The following is a 21179-nucleotide window of genomic DNA, read 5'->3' as shown; positions in this document are numbered from 1 at the left end:
ACTGGCTTGTTTCCCGTGGCTTGTTCAGACTGCTGGTGCTCATATCACACAGGTCCTCATGTAACACAGGACCACCTGTCCAGAGGTGTCACGATCCATCATGAGCTTGGCCCTCCCACATCAATCATGAATTAAGAAGATGCCTCATGGACTTGCCTACAGGCCAGTCTGATGGAGGAATTTTCTCAGTTAAAGCTGTCTTCCCAGATGATCCCAGTTAGCATCAAGTTGACAAAAACGAACCAGCGCAGCAGTCATTATTAATCACCACAAGAGGACATGAGAAAAGGCTGGAAAAAATCACTTAAAGAATTATTTTGGGCTGGCGAGATGGCTCAGCGGGTAAGAGCACTGACTGCTCTTCCGAAGGTCCTGAGTTCGGATCCCAGCAACCACATGGTGGCTCACAACCACCTGTAATGAGCTCAGACGCCCTCTTCTGGTGCGTCTAAAGACAGCTGCAGTAAACTATGCTGGAGCGGGTGGGGCCGGAGCGAGGGGGGGGTCCTGAGTTCAACAGCAGCCACACACATGATGGCTCATAGCCATCTGTACAGCTACAGTGTACTCATACACATAAAATAAATAAATAAATAAATAAATAAATAAATAAATAAATAAATATTTCAAGGTCTCCAGTCACCAAACATTCCTGGCCTCAGGATGTCGAAGGAACTCTTCAAACTGCAATCTGGAGGCTGGATAAGTTCATCGAGGATTGCCTCCTTCCTGACACCACATTTCTTACTGAGATCAGAGCAGACATGGAGTTCATATGTGCTTTCCTGATGGAGAGATGCTTCCAAGGTGCCCCAGCCCACCCTGTGAGGGTCTCCAGGGTGGATGGACGGACGGTTCCTATGATGAACACACCGTGCTCAAGGGTAGGTCAGAGGCCGACCTTGTGGTGTTCCTTAACAATCTCACCAGCTTTGAGGATCAGTTAAAGTGAGAGTTCATTGAGGAAATTCGGAAACACCTGTGCCAGTTGCAGCTCGAGAAACAATTTAAACTGAAGTTGGAGGTCCAGAGCTCAGAGCAGCCCAACTCCAGGTCTCTGAGCTTCAAGCTGAGCTCTCCCCAGTGCCAGCAGGAGGTGGAACTTGATGTGCAGCCAGCCAATGATGTCCTGTACGAACTGAGAAACTACAAGCACTTAGACTCCAACTAAAAAAAAAAAAAAAAAAAAAAAAAAAAAAGAATTATTTCAATACTCATCTTAAGAAATGACGAGGCCCAGACTAGGTGGTAAAGTTGGTGAGAAGGGATCAGATATTGACTGCTTTGAAGGCAGTCGATATGATATGTTCAAGTCCTGTATAGAAAGGTGTGAAAGGAAACAGAATCAAACAGAGAGAGGAGAAAGAGAGGACACAAGAGGTCCAAAGCCTGAGCTCTCAAGCTCTCCTCACTTGGAGTTAGGAATTTGTGGACAATGCTCCAAAGGAGCACGGGAAGGAATAGCTAATAAACAAGAGAACCGAGAGAAGGGAGAACATGAAACAGGAAGTGACCAGATGCTGGAGATCAAGTCTGAAGATGAGCACTAGGCATGACCATCGGGTCACAGGTGACTCTAGCAGAAGCCAATGGAATGATGGAGAACAACACACAATGATGGAGGCTTGCGCCACTGAATTCTCAGTTCCGTTTTTAAAAATTAGTTACTGTTAGTTTTAAAATTGTATTATTGTATTATTTTTTTGTGTGTGAATGTTTTGCCGACATGAATGCACCATGAGCGTACAGTATCCTCAGAGGTCAGAAGAGGTGACAGATGCCCCCAGAACTGATGTTAGAAATGGTTGTGTATGAAATGAATCCAGCTCCCAAGAACAGCCAATGATACTAACCTCTGAGCCATTTCTCCAGTCCCTAGGTCCATTTAAAAAAAAACAAACAAAAACTCCCAAGACAGAGAGCCTGGTTAATCTGGTCCAGTCCAGGTATTCATCTTTAGATGAAACAGCTATGGTCTTGGGTGAGGGTCACATGATGAGTCAAAGACAAACTCAACACCAGTGTGGGACCTCCAAAGGGCATGTGAGAACAGGGCATTGCCAAGTAGATCCATGTGAATGGAGAAGGAAGACAGTTTTTGGAGAGAATGAAGCCATTCTCATAGCTGTGTGTGGAAAGGCAACAGTTTCCATGAGGCATGATCTTCCCTATGTTGGGTCTATAACTTAATCTTCAACTGCAAGGGAAGGTAGGAAGCACAAGTTTCACAGAACTGGTGCCAGATTAGATAAAGAGGAGAACATGGCGGTGAACTCTGCTTGCTCTGACTTCAATAGGAGGCAATGAGTTACTATGAGAAGCATAAAGGTTCCTAGCATATTTCCAAGATGGCAGTCCACACATGTATGGCCCTTCTCCAGCACTGTGCCTCGTGCTCCAGGAGGAAGCTGCAGACACGTGTGTGAAAACAAGTGGGGCTAGTGCAAGAACAATATGGTTTCCCTCCAAGCTGATATTTCAGAAGTGCTAGAAAGCACACCCTTAGTATTTTTCAAATCATAGCAGAAAAATGTATCCCAGGAGGAGTTCAAAACCAACAGTGGTATGAGGCTCTAAAGCACAATAAAAAATATTGCCAAGGAGGGAGAGGAAAGAGGCGAATAAAAAAGCCTCCTGCGATTTTCTTCTTCTTCTGATGCCTCCACAGCATGGGGTTTGTCTTTATCCCCTCATTCAGCTTCTGACAAAACATCTCATCCAAAGTGTTTTTAAATAAAAAGAGATCTTAAGGATCCACAGGCTCAGATGAGTTCAATCACTCACGGGCTGCATGTTACATACTTAAGGAGGCTTATTAATTCTTTGATACAAATGAGTTCCATTTGAAGAAAAGCCTGAGGGAATTTTGTCCCTACCTATTCAGCATTGAGACTACTTAAGAACCATAGGGCCAGCGTGCCTGGAGTCGGAGATGCCCTGTCTTAGAGTACTGCAAGAGAATATCTAATACGTCTCCAGGCACTCTCTTTCTTTCTTTGATATTTTTCAGATATATTTCAAATTAACTTATAAAACTGTATGCATTTGTCATATACAGTATATTTTAAAGTATGTGTACATCATGGAATGGTTACACCTAACAGATGTATTGCCTCCTGGGCACCATTTTTGTGAGAACTCTAAACACAGTTTTAGGGCTACAGTATGTTGTAATTATCTACAGGCATTATACCACAGGTCTCCTGATCTTAAAGGTATTTATTTCTCCTCCTCTCATGTTAGCTTTGCCTTTCAAATGGCCACATAAATTATAATGCTGAAGGTTTGGCACCTCCGAGTCTGTTTAGCTGGTATCAGGCTAGACTTTATTCTTACTTGTATTTCCTTTATAATCATGATTAATTGTATTTGAGCCTTCTATAGTTCTGAAATAAAAATAAATTGTTGTGTTGTTTCTCTTTTGAGTATAAATTCTTGCACAAGGGCTACATCTTACATTACGGTGCTTTAGAACCATTTATTGCTATGCCTCACTATATCATGTGGCTGGGTAGTTCAGTGTTCCCTTTGTGCCCTTGGCAATGGAAGAAGCAGTTGTACTTACTAGAAGGTGCTATGTACCCCTGTTGTCTCCAGCATCCTATGACTGGGCAGAGCTTAGTATTGGCTTTAGGGGCCAAACTAGAAATGAAGATAGCTTGGAATGTACAAGTGGATGTGAACTCCCTGGCCCCTTGATTCCCAAGAAAGCAAAGGGAAGATAGCTGTTAGAAATCTCTGACCTTAAAGGATGAAAAACTTAAATAGTTGTGTTGAGCTATGAAATTAGAGATTTGACTTGCTATGGTATAGCTTGATGAGTCTGGACCATCCAGGATCCTCCCAATTACTTTCCTTCTGACATGTTAGACAGAAGGGCTGTTTGTCTCTGCAGTTAAGAAATCCTAAGTTCATAAAACATTGTTATTATAACCATCCTTCAACTGGATTCCTTGTTATTTGTATCCTTCACCCACTCCAACCTAACCTTCAGAATTCTGCTGGTGCAACCTTCACCCGATTCACAATGGATCATTTACTTCTTCATTATTCACAGACACGAGCTTGACTCTTACCTCCACCTATTGGCCTTATCTCCTTTATCACCTCACTCTAGAAACCCATTGATCTCTATTTGTCCAGAACAGCCTATGCTTTGTGTTCTGAGGATCTGGCCATCTACTCCGTCAGGAGAGTTACTTCCTTATTTCTGTAATATCTGGCCCATCTCAAATGCTAGCTGAGTTTTTCTTTAGCCTTTTAAGTACCTTGCTATTCAGTTCAAACCTGTTGGCACACATTTCTTTTAGTTTTAACCTTTGTCTACTTGGTTGTCTTTTCTATTAAAGCTTTTTAAGAGGAAAAAAAAAAAACAAAGTTTCATTCATCTTTAGTCTCCTTAGCTTTGACATCAGTAGCTCAGAGCCTTATCTGGAACTAACAGCATTAAAAGGTTTCTGTTGAGTATAGTTTCTATCTAATCATGTGGCCACAAAATGTCATTAATCCTTCTCATATGTACAATAGGTTTGAGTCAGTGCACAGAGGCAGGTGGGGTACTGGGCAAAATGTCTGTTTATACTCCAGCTTCTTCACATAATCACTTAACAGTGGCAAGCCTCGCTTTTCTGCCACAGGTTAGGGCTAATTATATTTAACTCTCAGAGTATTAGGCACAGGGCATTATGGGTACCAAGGGCAAAACCATCAATCCCCCACCCCCACCCCCATCAACTCAGAGATCAGGAAAACTGAACTCTAGGTGTGACTGAAGATTCGTCTCTTGGTAAAAGTTTAATTTTATTTGTTACAGTTATTTCTAAAATTCAAGATATATTTAAACGTGTACTAGAACTGGTGAGATGGCTCAGAAGATAACAGCACCTGTGGTGGAAGCGTGGTGACCTACGTTCAATCCTGGACCCCATATGGAAAAGCCAAAGGCAGGGGCACACATCTGTAATTACAGCATTCCTATGGAGAGAGAGGGAAGAGATGGGAAATGGAGACAGAATTGCTGAGAAACATGAAGAATCGGGAACTTCAGAAATAAAGGTTTTGCCTAAACGGGGTAGAGGGCAAGAACTGACTCCCTAAAGCTATGTGTCCTGACTTCCACACACATGCAGTAGCATAGGCATGCCTGTATGTTTGTGGGCATGCACGGACACATGTGCATGCATGTGTACACACACACACACACATACACACACACGAATAATACATAAAAAGGGCTATCGGCTCTTCCCTATTTCAGAGACAGCTGTAGTGCCAGCCACACCTCTGAGCTGTGAAGGTCATGTTCAGAGTGAACAGATTTGGTAGGACTGGGTGCCGGGTCACTAGGGATATCTTCAACTTGTGCAAAGTGCATATTGTTCTCATCAAGGATCCCTTCATTGACCTCAGGTACACGTTATATATGTTTCAGTATGATTCTACTCATAAAAAATTCTACCACAGAGAGAAACAGGAGATTTGTCATCAACAGGAAAGCTATCTAAGTCTTGAAGGAGAGAGATCCTGCCAACACCAAAGGGAGTGCTGCTGGTATCATCTTGTGGGTTCCAGTGTTTTTTTAAATTACCATCTCTGCATCTTCTGCTGATGCCCCCATGTTTGGAATGGGTGTGAACCATGGGGAGTATGACTGCTCATGCAGGCTTGTTAGCAATGCCTCCTGCACCACCGAGGGCTTAGACCCCTGACCATCATCATCTACTCCGGAGCAGAGCCTGTGCTATAACCACCACCCAGAGGACTGCACATAGGCAACCCTTCTAGGGAACTGTGGGCGATGGCTGTGGGACTGCCTAGAGCATCATCTCTGAATCCACCGGTGCTTCCAAGGCTGTGGGCAGAGTCATTTCAGAGCTGAGCAGGAAGCTCACTGGCATGATCCTTGATGTTACTACCCCTATCTGCAGTGGGTCGGACTTGTCATCTGCAGAATGCAGACCAATACGACGATATGAAGAAGGCGGTGAAGCCGGGGAGGTTGGGCTTTCTTAAATGGCATCCTGAGCTACACGAGCTTGTCTCTTGCAGCTTTGACAATGATGACGCTCACGCTTCTCTGTCAGATGCTTGGGCTGTAGTTGTTATCGGCAGCCACAGTGAGACTGTTTAATTTGGATAAAAGCAAGGGATTGGAGGGCCTTGTGATTCCATTGGCCTCCAAAGAGTAGGAGGCCCTCGGTTACACATCCCAGCAAGAACAGGGGAGAAAGGGAGAGGCCCTCAGCTGCCGAGGCATCGCTGCTCCAACTTAACCCTCCCCCAAGCTCTTCCCCTTACAATCTCCATTGCAGAAACCAAGAAAGAGAGGAGCCCCACACTGCCCCATACATCACTAAAGTTCTCTATACCCAGAGAAATTAATAAGTAAATAGAATTTGAAAAAATTAGTAGGAAAAATTGACTATGTGCATTTAAATGTGAGGGGAAACAACCTTCATTTTGATAATTTTTCTTAACATCAGATTGGTAATTCCAAATTTAAATTTAACTTAAAAAATTAAATTTAAAATGAAAAGGAAAGTCTAGTAGCCAGTAAATTTAGAAAGAAATTACTTCTTCCAGAGGACTCATTATAATTCTGTATTTATGTAGATGTTTGATATGTTAGAAAAAGAGTCTTAAAATTTTTTTCTTTATACTTTTAATTTTCAAAAATCTCGATTATCATCTGAAAGCAGAATTTAAACCACAAAGACGGAGCCTGGCCTGTGAATTCTAAGCATTGGGTAATTCTGGTTCTAGTGGTTTTCAATGCTTGTTTGCCTTGTGGGCATCAATGGCCACAGAATACACACCTTCTAAAGGTTTTGCATGCTTTCCTGATTCTGAACTTCCACCACTGAAGATGAAGCATGGGCTCGTTGATTGAAGGAGTAGTTTGGGGAGAGATGCTGTTCTAGGTCAAGATGTTAGAATGGGACACATCTGCTCTGTGTACTAGGTGAGAATGAAATATCACCAGAGATGCAAGAGTAGAAAGCTAGCCAGACATGGTGACACATGCCTTTAATCCCAGTACTCTTAATGCAGAGGCAGGCAGTTCTCTGTAAGTTCAAGGCCAGCCTGGTCTCCACAATGAGTTCCAGGATAGCCAGAATATAGTGAGACCCTGTCTTAAACAAGCAACCTAGAAAACTATTGTAGTTTAAAGTCACAATAGAAAGATACTCTTAAAAAAATCATAATAATTTGGATAAAAACAAAGAGCAACATAAAACAAAACAAAACCAAAAAGGCTGGGGGTCACAATCATTAATGGCAGATCTTAAGAGGCAGAGGTAGGTAGATTTCCATGAGTTCAAGGCCAGCTAACCTTGGGATGACATAGCAAGAGTCTATCTCAAAAACAAAATGAAATAATAATACTCCTTCTAGTAATTATTAGATAAATATGGTAAATATGAAGTTATGAGGGACATTTAGAATCCACATGGCTTTGTCATTAAAATTTTGTGTACATCCCCTGAAAAGGACCAGCTACAGTACCAAATAATCCCCAAATGTTTTATGCACTTATTAAAAACATTTCTTTTTTAAGCTACACACACATCCAAAGTAGGCTTTAACAAAGTTAGTCAAAGTTAGGAAAGTAGGCAGTTGGAGACCCCAGGTCAGCGTGGTTCTGGCACTGCTCATGTTGAAAGTAAAAAAGATGTGATGATTTTCACACCACAATTGAAGTTCCTTTCCGAAGTGCTCCAAGCCACTTTGATTTATAATTGTTATTTTTCCAAAGCAAGTTATAGGGCCACATCTCAAAGCAGGAGAAGTACACACCACTGTTCATCTGAAAGACACGGGAAATAACATGCAGTAGTTGCAATGACAGCGTCCAGGAACTAAAGGGAAGAGCACTCTAAAGACCTGACAGCCTGCTTGTCACTCCCACGGCTGGCTCAGCTTTGGCCAATGGCTCCTTCTCTCATCAGAAGGCGATGGTACTGATGTGGCCCCCACCTTCTGTGCTCATAGACTTGGGAATGGAATTGACTATCCATGTGTCTAGGCTGATTGGTTCAACTTAGGTGAGTCTATTGGGAATGTATTGGGTTCTTCAGCCTCAAGCAAACACTAGATGGAAAATACCCCTGCCCTATATGCATGTAGAGTTAGCAGGGAGTTCAGATCTGCAGCTGAGGAGGTTGCCATAAGAGATAACCAGACTTAGGTTGGAACGGGAGATAAGGACTCATGGGAGAGCTCCATGGAGTGAACTTTAGTGACTAGTGACTTGGAAATCTAGGCTCCATTGGATAGGACACAGAAGAACTGGACAGTGAAAAATAATGGCAGAGCAGGAAGAGCAGGAAGCAGGCCAGCCTGCTGACAGAGGGATGAGCTGGAATAGGTTTGCTGCTTCCTAAGATGTCTAGCCAATAGAAAATGTAAAAACCTTCAGTCCCCTGCAGGAGAATGCTCTCTGTCAAGTCATCTGTTACATAGAAAACTCCATCCCTTTCCCTGAATAGCAATATTTAGAGTCAGAGACAGATCTATAAGAATGAGGTTGAGAAAGGGTGATAAGTGATCACTCTGACCAAGAGAGATCATGAAGAGCATTAGCAAAGGCTCGGGTTGGAACAGACATCAGAAGAGGGCTCTCAGTCTTATGAGGTAAACAAAATAGGATGTGTCAGATAGTGTGAGGATACAATGAAGGTATATCTGGGTGGTGCTGCTATGGTAGAGGTTGTTCAGCAATTACTTCTTAGCAGAAATAAGATCCAAACCATCATAAAAGAAATATAAACGATGCCAAGGTGGCTGAGTGAGTAAAGGTGCTTGCCACCATGCCTGATGACCTGAGACTCACGTGGTAGAAGGAGAGAATCTATCATATCATATCATATCATATCATATCATATCATATCATATCATATCAGTTGTCTTCTGAACTCTACACATGATCTGTGGCACATATGTTTGTTTTCTCCCTTCTATATACATCCAAAGGAAAATCAAATCTTTACAAAGACATATAGAAGTTATGGCCTAAAGTTTGTTGCAGGTGGAGGGTACATTGTGAGCAAGAAGCCAGAGTGTCAGATTGAGAATGAGTGAGCCTGACTGTGCTCAGTGCAGTTGGACCCTAAGCCAAAGGCCAGGAGAGGTAAGAGGTGAGGTGAGAGGGAGAACAGATCAGAATTATGGAGCATCTTTGAAGGCACAATAAAGAATTTGAATATTTCTTTGTTGTCTTAGTCTGTTTGGGCTCATGAGAAACTAAGAATGAATAATTTACAAACAACAAAAACTCCCTTCTCAGTTCTGGAGAATAAGAATTTTAGGGTCAAGGAGCTAGCAGATTTGGTGTCTGCTCTGTGTTTTGTTGACCACACCTCTAGCTATTTCTTCATAGGCTGGAAGAGGGGCAGGGGAGTTCTGTTGGCCACTTTTATGAAGACACTCACACATAATACAGTATTTGTGATGTAATCATTTTCCCAAGGGCCTGACTTCATAGACTAGTGACTTTGATGTTAATGGGGAGAAAATAGTTATCTACTGGAATTATAGGAGCTTGGCTTTAACAAATTGCATAAGACTAGCAGGCCAGAGCCCAAAGCTTATTTTTCAAGGACAGTATGAACTGAATTGTAGTTGAGATAACAATGCTAAGAAACCCAGATGAAAAGATGAGGATAAAATAAACCTAGCATGTGGTTACACAATCCCTATCATGGGTGTTACATAGGTATTTTTATTACTCTGTCAGATAAGCATAGTGTGTTTGTGAATTAAGTCAGTGTCACTTATCATTTTGCAGAAAAGCCTCTGTCTGTCTGATGCAGGTTGGTGGAGGGGCATCATGAATTGAATAAAAATCTGAGCTAACTCCATTGGCTCCTGTTGTCACTATAGTGATGACATCAGATCAAGATGTGTCTCTTCTCTTGACTGGCCTTGCTCCTTCTTATCCAGGGCTGTTCTCTGGGGTGGCTCACTCACACTTCCACAGTCTCCAGGGATCAAGTGCCTTTGCCTGTTCCTCAGAGAACCTTGGGAAGGGAGCCTCTTCAATGACAACAAAGTACAGGGACCCCTATCCTGAACCTAGTGTGAATGGGAGACAGAGTAACAATTTTGTTTCCTTTGAGCCAAGCTCTGGGATCAGAGACCAAAGGCGTTTCTCAATTCTCTGCTTAAGCCAGAGTTTGGGCCAAAGCAGCTTTCTTAGCAATCACTTGACATATGAGCATATTATTTCTTTGCCTGGCCCCACCACCACTTCTGGAACTAGCTGGAGACACTCTACTAGTTCTCCAACAGTGTGTTCTTTATTCCCATAATCCTGCCTTGCTCCCATTCAAACCTGGTTGTTTGCTTCTCTATCATTGCTCCCTCTTAATAATTGCCTTAATTGGATGGCACCCATTTCCCATAATCCTTTCCTTGGGTCTTAAAAACTGTAAGCCTTTGTTAATTTTGTTTTCTTTCTGTGAGTTAATTACTAACATATTTCCGTTTAGAGAGGAACAACTTCTAGTCAAATTGTAAAAAGTAATTTAATACTTTGACACACTCCTGCTTTAAGATTTAGATATGAGGCATAAAAGAACTGAGAAGAAAAAGTACTAACTGGAAACACTTGCAATTACAGTTTTGTAGGTAAAATGGTAACATTTTAGTAATGTTCTTAACTTTCACTTTAAAATGCAATTGACCTGGGGAAAAAAATAGATGAACTTCTTTGGACTTTAGAAATGAGCTCATAAGAAGGGTTGCAATTACAAGCCTATGGGGTTCTGGGTCAGAAAGCATGAAGTAGCTAACACCAACCACAGGAATCTTCTGTAGAAATGGAAGGAAGGACTGGACACGTTTTTATAAAGGTCAGGCATTAGAATGTAGTCCTGCTTCAACCACCATCCTACGGCCTTTTGAAATACAGTGGGTTGTGTTCTAGACCAGGGTAGGAAAAGATGAAGGCACAACTACAAAACTCCCGAAATGAAGGAAAACAAAGACAAAAAAGGAAAACAAGACCCACCCAATTAAAAACAAGCCTTCAAATTAGGAACTACAAACTCATAAGTGAATCTAATGCTAAGACATAAATTGATTAGAAATGAGATCAATTTTTGATGAGTTGTAAGGATGAATGTAAAGATGATTTAACTATCATCCTACCTTTATAAGTCTTATGATTTTGCACTGTTTTTTTTTTGTTGTTGTTGTTGTTGTTTGTTTGTTTAGACATAAGATACTCAAGGAGAGGGAAACCTCAGGGATACAGATAATGTGTTTGCTTTACTTATGAAGATTATGCTAACTCCAGCAACGAGTAACCAAGTAACAAATCATCTACCTTTATCCGAGTCCATTAGAGCACCAGCCCCAAATCATTTTTGTAAGGAGGGTTCCATGAGTCAAAGGGTTTATAAGAGGATGGCAGCATGAATTATTATTACTTTACCTTGACCCTGTTCTTAATAATTGTATTAATTTAGTCTAGCAGAGGCTTTCCATTGTTTATACTTAAGGTATTCAAGGAGAAAAAGAAAGGCATACATTTATCATAAAGAACTATAAAGCAGAAACGACAAACAAAATCTAAAATGAAAAGGAGTGAATAAGAAAGCCTGGAAACAGGGAAAAAAAAATAGACCTTGAAAAGTAAAATTTCATCCTTGCAGGGCTAACTAATGAACCGGACAGTAGTGGTGAAAAACTTATTCAGAGCTTAGTGCAGAGGGACAAAGGACTAAGGACATGGAGGAGACAATAAGTCTCGGAGGAGGGCTTTGGATACATTCTGACAGTGTGTAGCCATTCTTAAAAACAATGTTATATTTAATGAAAATTGACATATGTAGTAGGATTATGCAAAAGCTGCAAAAGAATAATAAACGCCAGATTCAAGAAAAGCTGTTTCTCCTGAAATAGGCAGGGGGTGGGGGGAGGGGTGGGAATGGAATCACATTGCCCACTGGCACACAATTCCTTAACCTCTTACTGCCCTCCTTAGAAAACTACTTCCGAGGCAGGCAGACTTTTCTGGGACACACATGAACGTGAACGCAGCCTGTTGGTTACCTGGCCCTTTCCTTGCATGTCGTTAACACCATCTGTTACCTATAGCTACATTCTTCCCCAAATATTATGTATCTAAAGAAAAAATAACAAAATGTTAAGATTTATTGGGATGGGAGACATGGGTAATGGCCTTCATTTTAGTCTCAGTGTATCTTTTTGCCAAATGGAAATATTTCATTTTTAAGTCAATTTATGAAGTTAAAAATAAGAAGCCAGGTAATTAGCATAAGCGTTTCGAGCTCCTTCTCTAGAATGGATTTCTTGGAGTCATTTCCTACCGCTTCTTACATATGTGAGTCTCCAAATCTCTCTGGACCCCAGTTGCCTCATTGTGTGGTAGCTGTAATCTGACAAGGTAGAGTAAGATGGCAGCCATGATCCCGCCCCGCCCCCGCTCCCCGCCCCCGCCCCCGCCCGACCAGCCATGCCTTGTTGCTGGTATATCCAATTAAACATGACAACTAGGCAAATGCTAAATCAGCTTCATGGGACTAAGGAACCTGTGAGAGTGACAGTGGTGGCTGCTCTCAGTAAGGCAAAAGGAAATGGCTGTGAGAGAAGGCAAGAGTTGCCCACCATCCCTCCCCTAAGTATCAGTTCGGAGCTTTGTTTTGCTTGAAGGAAGAGGGGTAAAGTGAGGTTCTGATACTAAGGTCTAGTTCCCTGATTGGTTCTTGATTTATCAATAAAGAAGGCCTGGAGCCAATTGCTGGACGGAAAGGACAGGGGGGTGGGGAGGGAGAGGGGAGAGACAGAGAGAGAGACAGAAAGAGAGGCAGAGAAAGAGACAGAGACAGAGAGAGAGAGACAAAGAGAGAGGGAAGGAGAGACTGAGATTTTTTCTGCCGTGCTTTGGAGGAAGGAGAAGGCAACTATCATATAAGGCCTCAGAAAGAGCTAGGGCCTGTGGCTTTTGCTCCAGGCAGTGGCCAAATATGTTTGGTAGGGGCTAAGTGGAACAAGCCACTAAGTTTAGGGCAGGAGAGACAGAGAAAATAAATTGGTAAGGGCACACATTTCCAACCTGGAGATATTTGCACCCAGCAATTGTGCCTCGTAGGCAAAGTAACAAAACTGTCCGTATGTCGTTTACCCGCGGAAGCTGGGTTAGGGCTGGTTATGATCATGATCGATCCGGAGCTAAGCTGGGTGGGACGAAAGGGAGCTGGGAGAGGCTGGTAGCCATCACAATCCTGGGCAAAGGCGTTACCGAGGAAGACTACTCGAAACAAGGAGGAAGAGAATTAAGTTTAGATCTCATCTTAAAGTGATGTTCTGAGTGCACTACAGTGAAACCCATGCTAGGCATCCTACTGCCAGGCCACTGTCTGTGTGCTGAGCACCTGGAGCCACAGCAGCTGAATTAGACCAGATGACCAATAGCTTCCATCATACTTCTCCTACTTGTCTGAGGGATTCTGTCTTCTGAGAAAGGCACAGTACCCAGTGTAGGCTTTTGTCTTAGAGCCCAGTGCCAGATCCATCATTCAGTATAACCTGGAGGTTCAGTATATTTGCCAGACCACAGACAAAAACCTCTAGACCAGCTCTGGCATATCTAGAGATCTGTGTATTGGTGGGACAAACTCAAGTTTTAGCCTACATTCTGTCTAGGTCTGAGTGTGTCGGAGGCCAGCCTGTCCCTCTCTTAAGGTGATGCAGGCCTCTATGGCTATGAGACTCCAATATACCCAGCTTAGCATCAGCCTTAGTAAGGAAGGAGCGATCTTCACCAGCCATGCACTAACCTCAGATAGGATGTCTACCACCAGCTCAGTCCATGTAGACAGACCTCTCTGGGTATTAGGCAAAGACCTGCTTCCTAGTAGCATAGACTCACATTTTTACCTCTTGGTCTCGACAAGCCATTGGCATATCTTGATAGTGTTGGCAGTTGCCAGTATGACCTAAAGGCCTGGGGCTGCTATATCCGCAGCGACTGCTCACGCTTGGGCAGAACTCCTTAGTATTTAACGCTAGGAACATGCAGACCTACCCTGGCCCTGAGAAAGACTTTTGGTGCCAGACCACTTCTATGTTCTCTCTTGTTTGCTTCAAGTAATACTCCAGAGGTGAAGTTTGGGAAAGACCTGGTCTTGGATTGCCTTCTAGTACTGAAATAGTGACATGAATTAGTGACACATTCCAACAGCAGGATTCCAGCAACTGTAGACCAGCCAGTGCTAAGACTGTATAAGCAACTATAGGCTAAAAAAGTGAAGAGACTGCTTAGAATTTCTGGAAAAAAAAGGAACAAAACAAAAAAGAAGAGAAGAAAGAATACCAATTCTTCAACATCCAAGCAATGTCACAAGCCACAAGCACCAAGAATTTTCAGAAATACTACCTTCCCTAGTAAGGAGTCTGGAAACGGCCATTAGTAACTAGTGTAGGAGAACTCTTGAGAATTTACAACTGTTTCGACTGCCCAGCTGAAACCTTGCAGGCCAGGAGAGAAGGCATAAGATTTACAACGTACTTAAGAAACAATAAAAGCACTTCTAACGAGAGTGCTATACCCAACAAAACTATCGTTCAGAGATGAAGGCATGGTGGTCATTCCCAGACTAATAAAAGCAGAGAGAATATATTTTCATGAGATCCTTAAGAAATGCTAAGGAAGGCATTCAAATTAAAAGATATATTAATGAGTAAGGAAAAAACCTAGGAAGGTATCATACTTACTGGTAAGAGGGTTACCCAAACAAATTAGGGAGACTCTATCTTTGTAAGAACAGTGCACAAAACATTCATACCTGAGAATAAAAACAAAAAACCCATAAAATATTAACTATGTTGATATGGTTTATAATATAAAAAAATTCTAAATTGGAATGGCAAAAATTCAAATTTGTGACTGTTAGGTGTGGCGACCCATGCCTTTCATCCCAGTACTTAGGAGGCAGAAGCAGGCAGATATCTGTGAGTTTGAGGCCAGTCTCTACCTAGGAAGTTGCAGGAGGGCCAGGGCTACCTAGAGAGACTTGTTACAAAACAAACAAATACATCAACCTAAAGTTGATGGTTGACATGAAAGGACCCAGCCCACGGTGGGCATTGCCATCCCAGGATAGGTATAAAACAGCCAACTGAGCAAGCCAGTTAGCATTGTTTCTCCATGATCTCTGTTTCAGTTTGTGCTGTGGCCTCCTTGGATGATGGACTGTAATCTGTAAGATTAAATAAACCCTTTTCTCTCCATGTTGTTTTTTGGTCAGGTTTTTGTTGTTGTTATTGTTGGGGTTTTGTATGTTTGTTTTGTTTTGTTTTTATCACACTAACAGCAAATGAGGGCAGCAGTTGGTACCAGGTTCATGGGGAATTGCTGGGACACAAAACTGCTGTTTTGGGGAAGGGTGTGAAAAAAGTGCAGAACTTTAAGCTGGAAAATCCACTGAGTAATCAGACATTAATGAGCTCTTGAGGGGAACTTGGAAGACAAGAATACTGAGAGCCATATAAAGGATGGAGGCCTAGCTTAGGAAGTTCCAGAGGGAAATAAAAACTATCAGGGTTATTTATATGCCTTTTTTATTCGAAGAATCTGTGGTTCTGGTCAACTGGGGCTGAATAATCAGCTGTGATTAACAAGAGACTGCCATAACTGAAGTGAAATCTTTACTTCACTGGGACAATTAATCATGGTCATCTGGGTCCAAGAAATCAGCTATAATCAAGTGCCTTGTATCTTTGAAATCTTCTAGGAGTATTTCTTCAAGGTCCTCACTCAGAAGTTGTAGTCCAGAGGTGATACTATGATGCGGATGCTTCTCATGTGGCAGCCACAAGTCTCCCACATGGTACTGGTTTTGAAGGCACGAAGGAGCCATGGAGAACAGTTAAGGCTTGACATGGTAAGAGACCAGGAGAGACCACTGATGAAGGTTTAGTCTTCGTTGGAAACAACAGAATTGAAGGGGCCATGGAGAAGGCTGAAGTTTTGCAGAGTGTGGGGCCAGGAGGCCACTGGTTAAGGTGTAGCCTTGAAACCCTGGCATATTGGATGCTAGGACCATGAGATGACCACTAAGGGCAGCAGTAGTCAGCCTGAAGCTATGAAATGAGCCATATGTGTTGTGGTTGGCATAGCTGAAGAAGTGGAGCTGTCCAGGTGCTTTGGAGGCCTGAAGATCATGAATGGGGTTTTAGAAGTCAAGTAGTGAACTTTTAATACCATTAAAGTTTGACTTTGCTTTGATTTTGATTATGACTACGCCCTGCTTTTTCCTTCTTGAGTCAAGTATGTAACTTGTTTTTTTTTTATTTTATAGTTGCCCACAGTTGAGATACTTTTGTCTTTTAAAGAAGCATTGGACTTTTAAAGTGTGAATTTTTTTTGAAAGACCATGGGACTTATAAAGTTATATTATGTTTTATATTGTGATGTTAATATTAACTTGTTGGAGATTGGCTCTAATGCTTTGACTCAATCGGGAATCTGCATGTTCAAATGCTAAAGGTCCTTGTCCCCAATTATCAATCAATAAAGATGCTAGCAGCTAATGGCTGGGCAAAGGAAGATGGGGTGGGACCCTTAGTGTTTCGAGGGCAGGAAAGATTTAGAGCTGCAGGATAGAGAGCTAATGAGCCATGTAAGAATTTGGGTAATGTCCCATTGGCCTTTGAGGTAGACAAGCCACCTTTACAGCACAAAGTGGTATAGTAAAGACTCCATGTGACATTAACTTGACATTCTGGTGACAAACAAGAAAGTAAACATTTATGCTTTGATAGTGATGTGTTTCTGTATCCAGTTAACAAGGGACCACTAGTGTTGGTTGGTTTTTATAAACTTGACACAAGCTAGAGTCATCTGAGAAGAAGGAACCTCAACTGTGGGTGGCAATAGGCAAGCCTAGGAAGCATTTTTTGACTGACAGTTGACGTGGAAGACTCCAGTCCACTGTGGGCAATGCCATCACTGAGCAGGTAGTCCTGGAGTGTATAAGGAAGGAAACCAAGCGGTGGTGGTGCACGCCTTTAATCCCAGCATTTGGGAGGCAGAGGCAGGTAGAACTCTGAGTTTGAGGTCAGCCTGGTCTACAGAGTGAGTTCCAGGATAGTCAGGGCTATACAGAGAAACCCTGTCTCAAAAAAAATAAAAATAAATTAAAAAAAATAAAAAAAGAAAGAGAGAGGGAGGGAGAGAGAGAGAGAGAGAGAGAGAGAGAGAGAGAGAGAGAGAGAGAGAGAAAAGGAAACTGACCAAGCCTGGACTAGCAAGCTGGTAAGAAGGATTTTTCCATGTGCTCGGCTTCAGTTCTTGTCTCCAGATTTCTGCCTTGACTTTCTTTCCTGACTTCCTTCATTGTAGGGAAAGTTTAATCCAGCGACATAGCTGTGACAAGGGATCATATCCAGAGATATGATGCAGCCAGAATGTAGACATGCCCTGGATGACTGTATGATCTAGCTGGAATACAGCACTCCCTTAGTAGATATCTTTAATCTCTAACAATGCAGTAAGGTTAGTTTGTAAAAGGAAGAAGCCATGTTTGAAAGGGACATCTAACTGAGAGACAGACAATGGGATGAATCAGAGAAAGATTTGGTAGAGTCAGAGACAGGAAACACCCAATTCTCATGAGAACAGCAAAGGAAAGAGAGGCTACTTAACAGCAGCCCAGGGAGAGAGAGCGTGCTAGACACAGATGGTGGTGGTAGTGGTTGTGGTGGTGGTGACAGGTGGCAGGGAGAGTTTTACAGAGACAGGTTGCAGAGAGAACAAGCTGGACACAGGTGAAGACAGATGAGCCAGAGAATGAGAAGGAGCCAGAAGATTAGAACAGATTGTCAGTTAGTATGAAGCCAAGCAGAGCAATTCAGTCAGAAGCCATGAGAAGCCAGATTGAACCAGTCAGCTTGGAAGATTAGATTGTATGGAGTCTAAAAGCTTCCAGGCCTAGGCCCAGGAATAGTTAGAACAGAAAAACAAATACTCTGGGCTCAGCCAAAGCCGTGTATTTGCATGGTGTGGGTACAACTGTCATCTTATTTCTCCATCTGAGGAAATAAAAGCAACATTTACACTTTGTGATGGACTGTAAACTACAGGATAAAGTAAACATTTTCCTCCCCAAGTTGCTTTTAATAATAAGAGTTTTGCTGGGCGGTGATGGTGCACACCTTTAATCCCAGCACTTGGGAGGCAGAGACAGGCAGATTTCTGAGTTTGAGGCCAGCCTGGTCTACAGAGTGAGTTCCAAGACAACCAAGGCTATACAAAGAAACCCTGTCTCGAAAAAAAGGAAAAAAAAAAAAGGAGTTTTATCACAGCAATAGAACCCTAAGATGACCCCTATACTCATACTATATTCCCCAGCCATGAGCTTTGACAAGGCTTATTCTCTCCTATATAGAATGCCTCACATTAAATTAGAAGGTGGTTAATTCCCCACTAAAGTTATGCTAATATTGTACCAGTGAGAATATCTTGCATGACAGGTGGGTGATATAGCATGAAGAGTCCCCCACTGGTAAAGTTCACTGATGACCTTTCCCCCATAGGTACTATGAAAGCTAGACAGCAGGGGAGAATTAACCAGGTCAGTTCCATTTTGATTTTTCTATGTCCTACAAACATAGTGTGTTGTGTCCAGCAATGGGGTCTTACCATCTGGCTATAGGAGCATTCGAGAGCAATAGCCTCTGTTGTTTTGGAGACCCTTGGGGCCAACACGTTCAATAACTCATGGGAAGATCTCCACATCAGACACCTAGATTTTCATCGTGGCTTCTGGAGGAAGCATTATGCACCCATGCATGGTACCTCTGTTTAAGCTTCCTTCCATGTTCGTTGCTGTTCTATTCATAATAGCTAAGAAATTGCTTCTGCCTAAGTATGCATCAAATGATGAGTGGATAATGGAAACATGGTACACATACACCAGGGGATTTTATTCAGCTGTAAAGTAAGATGAAATCATAAAATTCATAGGAAAAGAGATGAGATTGGAAAATGTTCTAGTAATGGAAGGCCTCTGGGCCCAGGGAGACAAGGGCTTCACATTCTTGCTCATATTTGGATCCTAGATTTGAAATTTTAGATTTGTGTGTTCAACTTGCCATGTATTTAGAGGTCAGGAAACTATCAATTGCCTGTTAGGGTGGGGAAGACTGTAGACCACATGTGATATAGAGGCAGAGGCAGGGAATATTGGGGGTAAAGGTATAAGCAGATATGAGAACAGAAAGAAGGGAGAGGGGTAACTGGGAGGAGGCTAACCAGAACTAAGAACATAAAAAAGAGGCTTATGAAACCCCGTATGTTGTGAGCTTATTAAAAATAATCTGGAGAAAAGAAAAGACAATTTCCATCCACTTTTGATGACTCTCCAAAGCCAGGCCACAGATGTCAGAGGCACCCCTGGGCTCAAGCTGAGAATTCCTGCATTAGGATGTGTCACTTGGGTCTGACTCACCATTTTATCACCATCACCTAGGTTTGCATATTCATGGAGGGAAGGCAATCTTCCTGCGCTTGCTTGTTCTCAGCACAACCTCATCAGAATGAGTGAACGAGTTCTGAAGACAAGTCAGTTCTAACAGAGAGTGAACACCCTTCCCTAGCCAGTTCCAGTAGTGATGCTTGGTTTGGGTGAGGCCCTCTGCATTCCTATGAAACCCAGTGAGCGTCTCACCCACAGCCAGCCTAGAGTACATATTTCAATGATGAAACGTCTCTTTTGGAAAAGACACAAACACCACCTCTAATTAAGCAGATCCGGGGAAGCAGAGCTTTGAAACTTCCTTAAACCAGCCAGTGTCCTTCTGTTGCTTTGCTTCCCTTTCCTGTCCTATGGGAATAGAAGCCCCTGTAGGACAGCAGGCTTACCACAAATAGGTCTTATGCTCTGACAAATTATTCTAGGCTCTCATGAATACCAATCAACGCAGAGGTTGGCCCTACCCGGGAGTACTGTTCTGATGGGCCTTTCTACAAGCCAGCCAAAATGAGTTTCTATGCAATTCATAATTCAGTGCTTCCATAAAAACAAGACAAAAAGTCTACAAACCAACCAAAAACAAACAAAAAAACTTCAAAATATTAGCTGTGTAAAAAACAGCATCCATCTTTTCATTATAGATACTCTTAGAATCTTTGGAGTGTTTCTAAGATGGTTAACAATAGATATTCATGTAAGTGTAATAGAAGTGAATTTACTAGGGGAATGGTGAGTAACACTGGGAAACAAACACACATTTAAGGGTGCTGTGAAAACGAGGCTAGGCACTTTATTATGATTGCATAGTGTGGTCAAGCTATCAATGGCATGCCAATCAAATAGTTAACAAGTTCTGCCTGACCGATCTTACCTATAAAGCTCACTGCCATTCTTGATGCCAAGCCAAATGGTAACTAATTATATACTCCCTGGGTCATGATGCCTTACAAGTAATGGTTAGGGCCTAGAGATGCTTTGCTGGGTCTAGCATCATCATCTAATTATCTCTCTTAAGCTCTGTGGGTAGACACTTTCACATAAGCTAGGAAAGATAATAGAATATAGATTTGATGACAGAGGAAAATGATGTCCCTTCTCCTTGATCACCACAAAATTTCTGTCCTGCTCTGCAAATGTGGGAGCTGGAAACCAAGCTTGATCCTCGGGAAGAGCAAGACCTGAAATTAGCTGCCAGTCTAAGGTAGCTTTTGCCTCAGTAAAAAAAACAAATCCACTATCAGGCAGGCCTGATGGTACAGGCCTGCAATCCTGCTGACAGAGCAGCTTCTATTTAACAGATTGCACTCCTGAACTAGTGTGGTAATTCACACCTCAGTGGCTCTATACAAAGAGAGCTAACTTCTTTTTATTTATTTATTTATTATTTATTTATTTATTTATTTATTTATTTATTATAAGTACACTGTAGCTGTCTTTAGACACACCAGAAGAGGGCATCATATCTCATTACAGATGGTTGTGAGCCACCATGTGGTTGCTGAGATTTGAACTCAAGATCTTCAGAAGAGCAGTCGGTGCTCTTATCCACTGAGCCATCTCACCAGCCCATGAGCTAACTTCATTTTTTTAAAACTTTTATTGGATTATATTGAGAAAAGTTACATGATTTCAATTTATCTGAATTTGTTAACATTTAAAAACATATTTTAATTAAAT

The 21179-nt window shown here is 42.1% G+C and overlaps 1 pseudogene; it reads left to right on the top strand.

Moving 5' to 3' along the window:
• The first annotated feature begins 629 nt into the window (after window positions 1-629).
• LOC116101441 lies at window positions 630-1171 on the top strand (annotated as a pseudogene).
• The last annotated feature ends 20008 nt before the right edge of the window (window positions 1172-21179 follow it).

The sequence above is a fragment of the Mastomys coucha genome, unplaced genomic scaffold (genome assembly GCF_008632895.1).
Source record: "Mastomys coucha isolate ucsf_1 unplaced genomic scaffold, UCSF_Mcou_1 pScaffold21, whole genome shotgun sequence".
Lineage (NCBI taxonomy): Eukaryota > Metazoa > Chordata > Mammalia > Rodentia > Muridae > Mastomys > Mastomys coucha.
The sequence above is the reverse complement of the archived record's forward strand: the minus strand, read 5'-3'. Positions and strand labels throughout refer to the sequence as shown.